This window comes from Lynx canadensis, chromosome B3 (assembly GCF_007474595.2).
Source record: "Lynx canadensis isolate LIC74 chromosome B3, mLynCan4.pri.v2, whole genome shotgun sequence".
Taxonomy (NCBI): Eukaryota; Metazoa; Chordata; class Mammalia; order Carnivora; family Felidae; genus Lynx; species Lynx canadensis.
In genome coordinates this window covers 111,655,333-111,671,647 of record NC_044308.2, presented here as the reverse complement: position 1 = coordinate 111,671,647, position 16,315 = coordinate 111,655,333, and the positions used below count along the sequence as shown (strand labels likewise).

Below are 16,315 nucleotides of genomic sequence, written 5' to 3'. Positions count from 1 at the left end.
CATATAGCTTCAAGCACCTTCAATTTTTCCCCATAAGTTTATAGCCTGACTCCCAGGTGTCAGAAGCAGCTTAATTTCTCAATCTAAAAATAACTTAGTTTAAAAATTAAGGTTGAATGTCAGAAATGTCCTCCACCATTTTACTTAACAGGCCTAATTATACTCTCCTTCTCCAAAACCAATATTCAGGGAGGATACAGCAGGTACTCCTTAAAAAAGAAAAAAAAAAAAAAAAAGAGGGAGATAGGAAAAAGATGGGGAAGGGATGGAAGGAAAGGAAGAAAGGGAGAATAGAGAAGAAAGAGGGAGGAAAGAGGGAAAGGGAAGAAGTGCTGGAGACAGAGGGGAATGGGGAAAGAGGAAGAGAGAGAAGGGGGAAAGAAGGAGAAAAGTAAAAGCAAGTTTGGAACCGGTTAGCCCAGATCAAAAGATGAAGTAGATAGCAGACACAAAAGAGAAACACTAGTTGAAACTTCGGTTCTTGTGCAAAAACTGTTGTGAATGTTTTGTTCGGTTTTTTTAAAATTTTTTTTTTTTCAACGCTTTTTATTTATTTTTGGGACAGAGAGAGACAGAGCATGAACGGGGGAGGGGCAGAGAGAGAGGGAGACACAGAATCGGAAACAGGCTCCAGGCTCCGAGCCATCAGCCCAGAGCCTGACGCGGGGCTCGAACTCCCGGACCGCGAGATCGTGACCTGGCTGAAGTCGGACGCCTAACCGACAGCGCCACCCAGGCGCCCCGTTTTGTTCGGTTTTAAATAAAGATCAGAATAACCTACACTGTTTTGCCAGCTCTTCCATTCTGCAAAGTGCCACTGGTCCCAGTAGCGCTGGTACTTAGAGCACATGTCTACTCACTGGCTTTTAAATCAAACCACCAACAATAACTAAACCAGATGTCAAATCCTGCTGCCTTTCCTGTGGATAGAGGCATTGTTCCATCTCTCCATGTAGCTATCCATGCACTGAGAATCCACTGTTAGCTGAGTCTAAATTTCTTTGAAATCCCGTTATTATTTTTTTTAGTTAAAAATACTTTTAAGACCATTTTTCTCACTGCCTCAGTTTAACAGTGATGTAACCAGTTCAGGTTATTAACTTTTTGAAATCTTTAACACAGTATTTTTTGCTGTTTATTTTTAAATAATTTAAGACCCACAATGAATTGCAAAAACAATAGCGAGTTACCTTCCACACAGCTTTCCCCAATGAGAGTATCTTACTTAACCACAGTTCATTATCAATATCAGGAAACTGACATTACATAATATTATTAATATACAGACCTTCTTTAGATTTCACCAGGTTTTTTTGAGGGGGGCGGGGAGTGGTGGTTTACAGAACTATCAAATTTTATAACATATATAGACTCATGCAACTAGTACTACAATCAGGATACAGGCTGTTACATCAAAATAATTTCTCTTACATCACTCCTTCTCCAAATGTTAATCTCTGGCAACTACTGACCTGTTCTCCATGACAATCATTTAGTAACTCTGGCAATGTTATAAATGAAATCAGACAGTATTAAGCCTTTTGAGATCGGTTTTATCACTTAGCATAATGCTCTTGAGATCCATCCAAGGTATTGTGTGTATCAATAGTTCATTCCTTCATATTATTGAGTAGTAGTCTGTTATTGGATTGTGCCACAGTCTATTCACCCATTGAAGGGCATATAGGTTGTTTCCAGGTTTAGGGTATTACAGATTAAGTGCTATGCATGTGAGTGTACAGATTTTTGTGTGGACGTGAGTTTTTATTTCTCTAGGATAAATACACAGGAGTATAATTGTTGAACAAAATTGTCACACTGTTTCCCAGAATGCCATACCATTTTACATTTCCATAAGGAATACATGAGAGAGCTGGTGGCTCCAAATCTTGGTGTTTTTTATGTTAGCCATTTCTGATAGGGGTGTGGTGGGATCTCATCATGTTTTCAGGTTACATCTCCTAATAGTTAATGATTTTGAACACCTTTTCATGTGCATGTTTGTTGACCATATATCTTCCTTGGTAAAGTTATCTGCTCAAAACTTTTGTCCATTTTCCAACTGGGTTGTTTCTTACTGTTGAGATTGAAGAGTTCTTGGGGCACCTGGGTGGCTTAGTCAGTTAAGCACCTGACTCTTGATGTTGGCTCAGGTCATGAATCTCAGGGTTGTGTGATTCATGCTCCACGCTGAGCATGGAGCCTGCTTAAGATTCTCTCTCTCCCTCTCTCTGCCCCTCTCTCCCTCTCACATGCACACATGCTCCCTCTCTCTCTCTTAAAAAAAAAATACAACTTAAAAAAGAAAGAGAGTTCTTAATACATTCTGGATACAAGACCGTTGTTGGAGATGTGAATTGTGAAGATTTTCTTCCAGTCAAGTTTATGGTTTGTCTTTTACCCTCTTTAACAGGGTCATTCACAGGGCAAAAGTTCTTAATTTTATAAGTTTGATTTATTGATTTTTTTTCCCCTTTTAGAAACCATTCTTTTGGTGTCTGTTTAAGAACTTTTAGCCTAGGTCACAAAGATTTATACCAACACTTTCCTCTAAAAGTTTTATAGTTTTACATGTAACATTTGTTTTATCTGTCAGATTTACTACCCATTTTCAGGTAATTTTATGTAAAAATGTGAGGTTTAGGTCAAGGTTCATTTTTTTCCCTATGAGATGTCCAATTATTCCAACACCATTTATTGAAAAGACTATGCTTCCTTCATTGAACTGCTTTTGCATCTGTCTCAAAACTCAACTGCCCACTTATAGGTATATACTCAAAAGAAGGAAAACTGTTACTCAAATAAATACATGTAGAGACATATTAATAGCAATGCTAGTTTGAAACAGCAAAAGGTGAACACAATCCAAACGTCCATCAACAAATGAATGGATAAACACATTTTGGTAGACTCACAGAACAGAATATTACTCAGCCACAAAAAAGGAATGGAGTACTAATACATGCTACAACATGGATGGAGCTTGAAAACATTAATCTAAGTAAAGTTAGCCAGATAGAAAAAAATCACATATGATTCCATTTGCATGAAACATTCAGAATTGGTAAATCCATAGACAATGCAGATTGGTGGTTTCTAGGGGCCATGGGAATTGGAAATGAGGAAATGGAGAGCAGCTGTTTAATGATTTTGAGTGAGGTTTTCTCTTAAGCTGATGAATGCTGTGCAACTAGACAGAGGTGACCTTGTGAATGCACTGAATTGTTCATTTTAAGATGGTGAATTTTAGATGGTTACATAAATTTCACCTCAATGAAAAAAAGTACACCCACGTGGGTCTATTTTGGACTCTATTCTGTTTCATTGATTTATATGTCTACCTCTCTTCCAATACTATACATTATTTTGATCACTGTCACTATGGTTAAGTCTTAGAAGTATCAACTATGATTATTATTCAGATGTTATTCTTTTCAAAATTGCTTTAGCTATTTTAATTCCTTTGCCTTTTTATACAAATTTTGGCATCAATTTGTCTATATATACAAAAAGAAAAAAGGACTTGCTGGGATTTTGATAGGAATATGTTCAGTCTATGGATCAGTTTGCGAAGATCTGAACTCTTTTCTATGTTCAGTCTTCTAACCCATGAACATAATAAATTCATTCACTCATTTAGACCTTTAATTTATTTCACCAGCATTGTATAAGTATTTTTATCTAAGTATTGCATTTTCCATTTTTAGGGCAATTATAAATGGCATTATGTCAAAATTCTGGTTTCTAATTGTTTCTTGCAAGGATGTAGAACTACGACGAATTTTTTTGTGTTGATCATATATCCCACAACTTTGCTCAATTCACTTATTCTAGAAGTTTTACTGCTATATGGTTGTTATTGTTTGGTAGATTGCTAAGGATTTTACTATGTAGACAATCATGTCACCTGCAAATAGGGACAGTTTTCTTTCTTTCTAGTTATGCATTCCATTTGTTTCTTTGTCTTGACTGACTGGACTTCATAGAACTTCCATTACTATGAATAGGAGTGAGAGAATAGGTGAGAGAGAATACCATTGCCTCATTTCCAAGTTTAGGGGAAAAGCATTTAATCTTTCACCATTAAGTGTGATGAATGATACCTGTAGATTGTAAATTCTTTTTTTTTTTAAATCAGATTGAAGAATTTCCCTCTTTTCCTAGAGTGCTAAGTGTTTATCATGAATGAGTGTTGGATTTTGTCAATTTTTTATCATGTCGACTTATTTTATTTTTTGATCAACATATTATTTTTATCATTTTCAACCTGTTTTATCATATATACATATGTGATATGTGAATACACACATACTCACACACACACACATATAATATATGTGATATATGTATATCATGACCAAGTGGAGTTTATTCCAGCAATGCAAAGCTGGCTAAGTATTCAAAATTCATTCAACGTAATCTACCACATTAACAAAAGAAAATCCACATGATTATATCAATTTGTAAAGAAAAAGTATTTGACAAAACACAACACCCATTCCTGCTTTCCTGTGCATAATTTGAACTTTCAGTATTTAATTTTTATTCATCTGCAGTGTTTTTAAATACATTTCTTCAGAATATTGTTAATGACTCTGTGTGTGTGTGTGTGTGTGTGTGTGTGTGTGTGTATGCTCACACATGTAATTTACTAGTCTACTCATATCAACATTATTTCAAGTGGGATGTAGAAACCTCAGTACCTTTACTTTCTCCATTTTATGATATGGTTGTCTTAAAGATTACCTTTATATACATTGAAAACTACATCTGACAATGTTACAAATTTTGCTTTCCCCCATCAAGCATTTTTAAAATTTTAAAAGAAGACTAATCAATTATCCTATGTCTACCCTTTCATTTGCATTTTCTTCATTTCTGACATTCCAAGATTCCTTCTGTCATCACTTTCTTCCCATCTGAAGAATTTCCTTTAGGGGCACCTGGGTCACTCAGTCGGTTAAGTGTCCAACTTCGGCTCAGGTCATGATCTCACAGTTCATGGGTTTGAGACCTGTGTCAGGCTCTGTGCTGACAGCTCAGAGCCTGGAGCCTGCTTCAGATTCTGTATCTCCCTCTCTTTCCTCTCCCGCTCATGTTCTCTCTCTCTAAAATAAATAAACATATTTTAAAAAAAAAGAATTTCCTTTTTTTGGACCAAGTCTGCTGGCAATCAATTCTTTTAGCTTTCATTCATCTCAAAATGACTTTACTTCACCTCATTATATTTTCACTGGATGAGGAATTCTGGGTCTAGGTTGTCAGTTCTTTTCTTTTGGCACTTAAAATATCTTACTTCTTTTTTATGGCCTCCGTGTTTTCTAATGAGAAATCCAATGTCAATCAAATTGTTCCACCATAGGTAATGCATTGCTTCTCTCTAACTGCTTTGAAGAATTTTTCCATTGTCTTTAGTTTTCAACAAATTATTTATAAAGTGTCTAGAAATGGATTATTTGGGTTTTTCCAGTTAGGAATTTGTTCAACTTCTTGAATATGTTGGCTTGCCAAGTTTAGGAAGTTTTCAGTAATTTCATCAATCCCTTACTCTTACTTCTCTCCTTGGACTCTTAACCAACAGGTCCCTGAGGCTGTGCTTTACTTTTTTTCCCCAATCTTTATTCTCTCTGTTGTTAGACTGGATAATTTCCCCTGATCTAACTTCAAGTGCACTGATTCTTTCCCCTGCCACAGCTATCCCATCATAAGCCAGTTTTTTCTTAGGTTACTGCATTTTTCAGTTCTAAAATTTTCACTTGTTTTTTTTCCTCATATCGCCATTTCTTTGCCAAGGCTTTCTATTTCTTCTTCATTTGTTTCAAGTCTGTAATTGCTTATTGCAGCATTTTTGTTATTATATCTTCTTTAAAATCCTTACCAGGAATTCCAATGTCTGTGCCATATCGGTGTGCTGTCCACTGATTATCTTTTGTCATCTGAATTAAGATTTTCCTGGTTCTTGATATATGGTGAATCTTATGTTATGAGACTCTACTTTCTATTTAAATGATCTATTTCAGTAGACAGCAAACTATATAGATTCTTAACTCACTTTTATTGGCTGTGGCTCAAATGTCAATTTAATTGTTAAAGCTTTTTCAGTGTTATTTTGTTCTGCCCCATTTGTGGGTTAACCAAGAGCCAGTGTGAAGCCTACATAGTATATCATACAGAGTTCAGTTCTCAGACCTTTCTCTGCATTGATCCTCATCAGTTCCACGCATGTGATGTTCAGAGGTCTACCCTGGATTTCAAGTACATATTAGAAAAATCCTGTTCTCTAACTCCCTTTCCTCCATATCCTCCTTCCACTCTAGTTGTGAAGAGAATGGAACTACCTAATTATTACAGGAAGGTGATGGTGGACGGATTTTGTCCAAAGTCCCTGCAGTTGTAACACCAGTTGGGAGAGGTAGGGGTGCGCTCATTATTGCCGGGCAGGTATGGTGGACAGGGCTATGTGCTCAAGCTCCACAGATATGGCACCAGGAAGGGCAAGGGCCAACCCTTTTCATGACATTCTCTTGGAATAGAATAGATGTAATCAAAATGAGGCCTTTTTTGGCTCCATCAATTAGTATTTTTAGGTTGGAAGATTCTCCAACACCTCCAACTGGAATATATAGGAACAAGACAAACAAAAAAATAAACAAACATAGAAGATTCACATTGTACGGGATTTTTTGTTGTTATTGTACTTAGCAGGAAGAATACAGTATAATGTGTTTACTACATCTTATCCAGAAACTGAAGCCTGTATTTTAAGTCCAACATATTCTCATGTGATACACATTTAATTCACATCTATAATGCTACTTATTTATTGGCAAACTGATGGCTTTTTGTTTCCAGAGGCATCTGCTCGTATAACTTTCTTTTAAAAATGATAAACCAACATTTTTTTAATCATTTGAATCTTGAGAACACTATGGTATTATATCTCCTTATGTAAAAAGAAAACATAATGTTTGAAGAAAAGAACTCTCATAGTGAACATTGGAAAAAAAAAATTTTATGTTTTATTTATTTTTGAGAGAGAGAGAGAGTGAGAGAATGAGCAGGGAAGGGGAAGAGAGAGGGAGACACAGAATCCGAAGCAGGCTCCAGGCTCTAAGCTGTCAGCAGAAGGTCCGACACAGGGCCCAAACTCGTGAAACACAAGATCATGACCTGAGCCAAAGACAGATGTTTAACTGACTGAGCCACCCAGGCGCCCCTCATAGTGAACATTTAAAAGACTATTCAAAGCCTCGAGGGGATGTAGGCTTTGAACACAGGTAAAACTCCTTCTTTTTAAAAGCTTTTTCTTAGGGTCTGACTTTATTTCCTTTTTCATCCATTATATAAGTACAAAGGGCAGGGCACTAGGTCTTTTGGTTACAAGTCAAATGTAGTATCTATCCTGCCTCTAACCCTTTAAACAACCAACCCTGTTACAGGGCATCCTGTAACCACCTCTCTTTATCTCTCATGATAAGTGCAGCTTCACGGTATGGCCTCCTCTACTAGCCCTGACATTTCCAAACCTGACAAGTACAGCCACTCTAATCACTTCAGGGGAAGAGGATTTAGACCAAAATTCAAAACAAAACAAATAAATTAAAAAAAAAAAAAAAACCTCCACACATGCAAATAAACAAAAAAACACCAACTTCTGAGCAAGGGAAATGCCCGAAGCTATGGGGCGATTTTGCCGGCAGAATGTTAACTAGAATTCTTCCAACAATCCCAAATAGCCTCTGATATGCTGCAACTTGATGAAAGAGATGATGGTGTGTGTGCGTATAAAAGTGTTGGATATTTATAGGTGATGTATTTTGTCTAACAATAAACACTAGTTATGCCAATGAAAAGAGAGAGGCATAAAAGATGCAATAGCTATGGGAAAGACATGAAATAGTTGAGAGAAAACAGTAACAAGAAATGGTAAAAATAATAACCTGTCTCTATCCATTCAGATACAATCAGTGACTCCCTACTTTTCCATACTGAAATCTCTATACGCATCTTTTTCTATCTGCATCTTAATCTTTCTATTAGAGCCTCTTGTGATAGCATGACAGCAATAGCCCAAATATCCCAGAAGAATGTTACTATAGAATAAAAGAGAAGAAAATCATGAACTAAAAAAAAAAAAAAAAAATTACTCTTATTCCCTTCCTACCTGCAACATGTAAGAAATCAAAGATAAAGTAAAATAAAAACTGATTTCATTAGCATAGAAGCTTCAGAGCCCATCTAGTAGAACCTGATATTATTCAGAATAAATAAAGATATGTCCTAATATTTAAGCAGACATCAACTTGCATTTGAAGGCTTCATAATCATTAACAGTATTTCTTATTGTATCTTAAGATCACTGTGCTTTTAATAATGATCTAAAGTGAATATGGCCAAAGTCTATAACACAGAAAAGTCTGTAACACACAACTCATATTCTTGAGTCCCTACATATACTTCGTATCTAGTCCCGTGATCTAGCCAGTAAAAACTGTTCAACTCATAAATGAAAAAACAAAAACAAAAAAAACAAAAAAACAAAAAGGCTAATTGGGGTAGGAACTTCAGCAGGGGGCAGACAAAGGCATATGCCCAGAAAGCTGATGTATCAAATACAGACAAGAGCTCATATACAGCTGAAGGAACAGGAGGAGGAGGAAGCAAAGGAAAACATAAGGCAAGAATGTTTAAGAATTATTTCTATTACTGTCTAAACCAGGATTGGCAAATTTTTCCCATAAAGGATCACACAGTAAATATCTTTGGCTTTGCAGGCCATATACTTTGTCACAATTATTTAACTTTGTCATTGAAGACTGAAAGCAGTCACAGACAATATTTAAACAAATGTGCATGGCTATGTTCCAATAAAACTTTATTTACAAAAACAGATTTGGCCTGAGGTTGGTCGTTTGCTGACCTCTGGTCTAGGCTAATAAAATCTGTAAAAACAGGGTGGCAAAGAAGAGGCAACATTAGACAAAATGGGTAGAAATACATGCTCCCTAAGGATATAGGAACCTGTATCATATGCTGTTTTGTATTCGGATTTAATAAAACTTTTGGACCTATTTACCATTAGTGAGACATATAGGTTTAGTTCTTCAATACACTTAGGATCCAATGCCCACATTACTTTCTACTTACACTAGTAGGAGTATTCTCCTAATGTCTCAGCTGCTAAAATCTTGACTCATCTTTCTGAGGACATTTACCTCCTCCATAGATATACTTGAAGGATATCTCTACTGTGTATGGAACAACAGTGAAAACTGGATAGGAGCAAGTGATATTTATTTGGTACCACCTGGAAAGAAAGATGTTTGATAGGTATAATGGGGAAATAACATTTCTTCTGTTAAAAATCAGGCTTTCTACTCAAACTTCTATCTGAATTTTAATCTACTTATTAGCACATCATTCTACATTCTCCCACAATTAAGTTAAACTTTTTATAATCCAGAGAAAGAAAATCACTTCTCATGCCTACTGTTATGATTAAAGACAAAGATAACTTTCTGAACACACTTCCCATAGGATTTCCATTTTATATTACCGTATCTCTTTTTTCCTTCAGATTTGTTCATTCCTCAAAAAAAGGTTACATTCTCTACTGACTTTTGCAAATTTCTATGTGTTTCCATAATTGATAATCCCTTATAATGACAAAGAAGAAATCATCTTAAAATATGGAAACAACAAATATAGGCAAAGTAGAATCACCTTTTATGATTCTACTCATTTAGTTATTTAAAAGTTATACTTCACTTTCTTCTACTAACTAGATACATGAGAAATCTAATTGTTTAAGGTTTCTGTGGTAATGTCTTATGTTGCTAATGATGCCAAGGATATGTGGCTTTAGCAGCCAATATTAAAAGCAGCCCTGAAGCTTATATTGTTAGTCACCTTCAACAAAGCACCAGGAAAATAAAACAAACAAAATACTGGCTCCTCAAAGCACTTGTTAATGGTGAATATAAAGGCTTGGAGTTAAGACTCTGCCTCTTCCTGTTGCCATTTACTAGGCATGTTACACAAACTTCTCTAAGCCTCAATTTATTCTCCTACACTTGCCTCATAAGAGTTTTGCCTACTACCTAGAAATACAGAGTGTTTAAAAGTGACAGTTTACAGACATTACTCATCTTCACAACTTCCCTTAATGTAGCAGGAGAATAAGAAGAAATATCTCCTCCCTTTCACCTTCCAATTAAAGGGCTTTAATGAGACTTTCAGATATTTGGATGTTTTATCACCTTATTTTCAAAATAATTGATCCAAATCTTGAACCCAGTATAACACCAATGTAATGACTTGAATGGCTCAATTTTCCATAGAAAAAGTAGAATGAGTACTAACCTTTCTCAGATGGGTTTTTATTTTATTTATTTATTTATTTTTAATGTTTATTTTTGAGAGAAACAGAGACAGAATGCAAGTGGGTTAGGGCAGAGAGAGAGGGAGACACAGAACCCGAAGCAGGCTCCAGGCTCCGAACTGTCAGCCTAGAGCCTAATGTGGGGCTCAAACTCATGCGCTGTGAGATCATGACCTGAGCTGAAGTCAGACGCTTAACTGACTGAGCCACCCAGGCACCCCTCAGATGGGTTTTTAAAGCGGTATGAGCTGTGCAAGTCACATGCATCACCCCCTGATAAACAGTTATCACAATTGGAATTTTTGGTTTAGGTAGGTCAAAACATGATGGCATTCTACACAGAACATCCAAGCACTCAAACACCCAAGCACTTTTTAGAATAACCACTATAGTACTATAAGCAATATGAGAACTATCTGTATATTTTAATTGACTGCATAGATGTAGTTGTATGCTTTTATGACTCATCACTGAATCATATCTAAGGCTTATTTGATCCTACATTCTTAGTCAATACTCTGTCCTAAGCTAAGCAATTAAAGGTGGGAGCCTAGGAAGAATGGGTAGTGAGGCTTACTGAACAGACACAAAACACTCACTGGAAAGGACTCTGTTACTGTCTATAGTAGCCAGGACTTAACACCTAGAGCATGGCCATCTTACACATAGGTTGTGGGCAGTCAGTGAACAGCAGTTGATAATCGATTATAGTCTGGTCAATTTGAGAAAGTGCTGTATACTCTAAGGATTGAAGGAGAGTGAAAGTCCTAGTCAGAGGTTGGTATTCTTTTTTTTTTTTTTTTTTTTTTAATTTTTTTTTTTCAACGTTTATTTATTTTTGGGACAGAGAGAGACAGAGCATGAACGGGGGAGGGGCAGAGAGAGAGGGAGACACAGAATCGGAAACAGGCTCCAGGCTCTGAGCCATCAGCCCAGAGCCTGACGTGGGGCTCGAACTCACAGACTGCGAGATCGTGACCTGGCTGAAGTCGGACGCTTAACCGACTGCGCCACCCAGGCGCCCCGAGGTTGGTATTCTTTAACAGAAAGCTGCTGTTCCAATATCAAATAAAGCAAAATTTTCACTGGAGGCAACCTAGTCTTTCTGTGTTATCTATGTACTTGAGAACCCACTCAGTCTTAAGCAGTCAGCATCTATTATTTTTCATCTGATTTTGCAATATGTCTCTATTTCAGGCTTCTTATTATCAGTGGTTCTCAGGTAATCTCATGTCTAAGGGATGTAGATTCCCTCCTAGTTCAGTGAGAAGAGCTTCCTTAGGGGCAGAGTGGGGCTACTGAAATGTAAGTTGGAGGGACCCTCCCCTGAACAGGTCCCTTCAAAGGCCCTGGGAGGAGGATGGCTTTTGTAATGTGTTCAGCTGGTCATATGTTTTTGCAAAAATTGCAAAATTTGACCACAATGAGTTAAGATAACTGTCTCTTCCCACCTGGAATTCCCTCCCATCTCACTTTCCCGGTGACAGTACTGGGTGGCAATGAAGTGGCCTTCAGCATTTCTGGGATCCTGCTATGGGAAAATTAAGCTGGGGATTCATTGAGTTTAGATCTACCAGGATATATTTATGTGGTTCAGGATTACTTTTGTGCCATTATTTTTGTGACATAAACATGTACAGGGCAAAGGGATGCACTGCAATATGAATGGGTCCCAGGGCACCCAGTATGGGAAGTGTCAGGTAATCAGAATTGGAGTTAGTTCTCAATAATGCCTGGTCAACACAGAAGTTCTCTTCTGTCATTAATATCCTCAAAAATGTAGTATATGCAATTCAAAATGGACCTAAACAATTACATGTATTATTCTTTTCTCCTTTTTTTTTGATAAGAATCACATAAAATAGAAGGTATATGAATTCCTTTGTCTGTATGGCCCAAGTTTATAGCAGTATAAACATGAGATATGTATACATAAAGTAGCAAATTTTATGCATCACAAATTATCAATTAAAAAACAACTTTTTTAATCAACCATTTTAGAGAAATATCTAATTCAATCTCTCCTAGTCTCTTTATAGAAAATATTACAAAATCATCATAAATTCACTTTATAGAAAATCCAATAAATAATAATCGAAGAGTATAAGTTAAGAAATATGGGGAAAACAGTTTATACAGAATGTCAGACAATTAATAAGACTTTCACTTTTTCTGGGGTGCCTGGGTGGCTCAGTCGGTTAAGTGTCCGACTCTTGATCTCAGGGCTATGAGTTCAAGCCCTGTGTGACGCCTACTTAAAAAAAAAAAAAAAAAAAAAAAAAGGAATGTCAATTTTTCTGGAATTTGGTGTTATGGTACTTGTCAACTTCGAAAAATTTGTAATTTGTTGGGTATTTCTTTGTTCATTGTAAGTAACTGATCCTCACTATTCACAGATTCCATATTTGCAAATTTGCCTAGTAGCTAAAATTTACTTGTAACTTCAAAATCAATACTTGAGGAGCTTTCAGGGTCACTTGTGGACACATGCAATACAGAGAAATGTGAGCTGCCTGAAACACACAATTCTCAGCTGAGGTCAAACAAGGTGGCACTTTGCCTTCTTGTTTAAGCTGTCATGCTATGAACAAACATCCTTTTTGCAGTCTATACAATGCCATGTTTTTTGCATTTTTATGCAGTTGTGTACAACTCCACTGTTTAAAATGGTCCCTAAGAGTAGTGGTGAAGTGCTGTCTAATGTTCCTAAGCACAGGAAAGCTGTGATATGCCTCACTGAGAAAATATGTGTGTTAGATAAGCTTCATTCAAGTGTAAGTGCTGTAAGCTAGGAATACAATGTTAATGAATCAACAGTATGTATTATATAAAAATTTTTTTAAACAGAAACACATATAATCCAAGGTTATATGTTGATTGGTTGACAAAAAAGTTGTGACCAGAGATTCACAGGAACACAGGAGCAGTGGTTCACTAATTCAGTATTTATGGTGACTTTATTTTTTTTTTTAATATATGAAATTTATTGTCAAATTGGTTTCCATACAACACCCAGTGCTCATCCCAAAAGATGCCCTCTTCAATGCCCATCACCCACCCTCCCCTCCCTCCCACCCCCCATCAACCCTCAGTTTGTTCTCAGTTTTTAACAGTCTCTTATGCTTTGGCTCTCTCCCACTCTAACCTCATTTTTTTTTCCTTCCCCTCTCCCATAGGTTTCTGTTAAGTTTCTCAGGATCCACATAAGAGTGAAACCATATGGTATCTGTCTTTCTCTGTATGGCTTATTTCACTCAGCATAACACTCTCCCAGTCCATCCACGTTGCTACAAAGGGCCATAGTTCGTTCTTTCTCATTGCCACGTAGTACTCCATTGTGTATATAAACCACAATTTCTTTATCCATTCATCAGTTGATGGACATTTAGGCTTTTTCCACAATTTGGCTATTGTTGAGAGTGCTGCTATAAACATTGGGGTACAAGTGCCCCTATGCATCAGTATTCCTGTATCCCCTGGGTAAATTCCTAGCAGTGCTACTGCTGGGTCATAGGGTAAGTCTATTTTTAATTTTTTGAGGAAAAAAATTTTTCCAGAGTGGAAAAATGTTTCCACTGTTTTCCAGAGTGGCTGCACCAATTTGCATTCCCACCAACAGTGCAAGAGGGTTCCCGTTTCTCCACATCCTCTCCAGCATCTATAGCCTCCTGATTTGTTCATTGTGGCTACTCTGACTGGCATGAGGTGATATCTGAGTGTGGTTTTTATTTTTATTTCCCTGATGAGGAGCGACGTTGAGCGTCTTTTCATGTGCCTGTTGGCCATCTGGATGTCTTCTTTAGAGAAGTGTCTATTCATGTTTTCTGCCCATTTCTTCACTGGATTATTTGTTTTTTGGGTGTGGAGTTTGGTAAGCTCTTTATAGATTTTGGATACTAGCCCTTTGTCCGATATGTCATTTGCAAATATCTTTTCCCATTCCGTTGGTTGCCTTTTAGTTTTGTTGATTGTTTCCTTTGCTGTGCAGAAGCTTTTTATCTTCATGAGGTCCCAATAGTTCATTTTTGCTTTTAATTCCCTTGCCTTTGGGGATGTGTCAAGTAAGAAATTGCTGCAGCTGAGGTCAGAGAGGTCTTTTCCTGCTTTTTCCTCTAGGGTTTTGATAGTTTCCTGTCTCACATTCAGGTCCTTTATTATGGTGACTTTATGGAACATAATTGATGCAGATAATCAGAACTGACTGTAAATATTTCCTTAATACTTAATTTTGTATTTGTATTCCTTTTTATAAATGAGCGCGCCAAAAACCGTAGAGGTTTCAAGTCCAGCCCCCAAATCTGAATCCATCTCTGGTCAGTAGCCTCGCTCTTCCTTTCATGGGAGCCTTGCGACTCCCCAATTCTTGCCTTGCTGGAATTGAGACTGGAATTCTAGAAGATGAACCTCTGGTATGGGACTTGGTAGTCAAGATCAAAATCCCCAATTACAACACTATTCCTATGTGGAAACCGGACCTGCTTTAAGATTTGGAAAACTGCTTCTATAACAACATTGTGTATATTACAACCTAGAGCAGAGTCAAACTATAGTGAAATATGCCATTTCTTGGGGGGAAAAAGACATATTTCCAGAAATAGAAAACCACTGAGAAAATGGAATAACACTCAAAACAAGTAGATGCTGAGCTGATATACCTAAATTAAGTAAAATTTAAGTTCAAACTTATATTCAAAAAAATTTTAAAAAGACAAAATCTTTATTAGGTGTTCCTATCCTTGAAGATACAATGGTTTGGGGGAGTAGCATCTAGAATGTCATCAGTTGCTCATTTTTTTCTAGGTAATAGTTGTTAAGAACTCATATGCATTCTTATACACCTCTACTAAGGAATGACATTTTAAAAGACTTTTTATTTTTATTTTTTTGAAAGAGAGAGACAGTGAGCACAAGTAGGAGAGGGGCAGAGGAAGAGAAAAAAGAGAATCTTAAGCAGGTTCCATAACCAGTGCAAAGCCTGATGGGGAGTTTGATCTCACTATGGTGAGATCATAACTTGAGCCAAAATCGGGTGCTTAACCAACTGAGCCATCCAGGTACCCCTAAAAGTCTTTCTTAAACTTATATTACACTGTATGTTAATTAAGTGGAATTTAAATAAAAACTTGGAAAAAATAAACAGAAATTAAACGCAAAAAACATAAATAAATAAAAGCCTTTCTTACTGATAATTAAGAGGATATGGATATATATGTAAGGGTGCCTGGGTGGCTAAGTCGGTTAAGTGTCCAACTCTTGGATAGCAGGGAGCTCTATGCTGACCGTGTAGAGTCTGCTTGAGATTCTCTCTCTCCCCCTTTCTCTCTCTCTGCTCCTCCCCCACTCGCTCATGTGTGTGTGTGTGTGTGTGCGCACGCACGTGCGTACGCGGGTGTGCTCTCTCTCAGAATAAACATTAAAAAAAAGAAAAATGTTAACTTAAAAACAACAAACTGCTGGCAGAGTTGTGCTGACTACACTGCTGGGAATTTAAAAAGTTCCTCCATAATCATTAGGCATTTCAAAATATTTTTTAAACTCTTTCTAAGAAAACCTAGAATCCAAAATCAGACTTCGGCAAGGATTTTAATAGAAGGAACTAAATTTTTGATATACTGTATGTTATGCTAATAGTAAATTATATTATTTAATTAAGGTGAGTGACTTTTAACAGACTACTGCAAAAATGATATCCAAATTGAAAATGAATAAGTAAATGTGTTTATATGCATATGACATGATAATCTATGTAGAAAACCTGATGGAATCTACAAAAAAGCTACTAAAACTAGTGTATGAGTTTAACAAAGTTGCAGGACACAAGATCAATATACAAAAATCAGGCTTTTATATGTTGAGGTAGTTTCCTTCTATTCTTATTTTGTTCAGTGTTTTTATCATGAAAAGGTACTGAATTTTGTTGAATGCTTTTTCTGC

At 36.6% G+C, this 16,315-nt stretch overlaps 1 protein-coding gene across 12 annotated transcripts in view; it reads right to left on the bottom strand.

The window, feature by feature from the left end:
• FUT8 (fucosyltransferase 8) overlaps positions 1-16,315 on the bottom strand; it is a 342,855-nt gene that overhangs the window by 69,776 nt on the left and 256,764 nt on the right. The window lies entirely within an intron of this gene.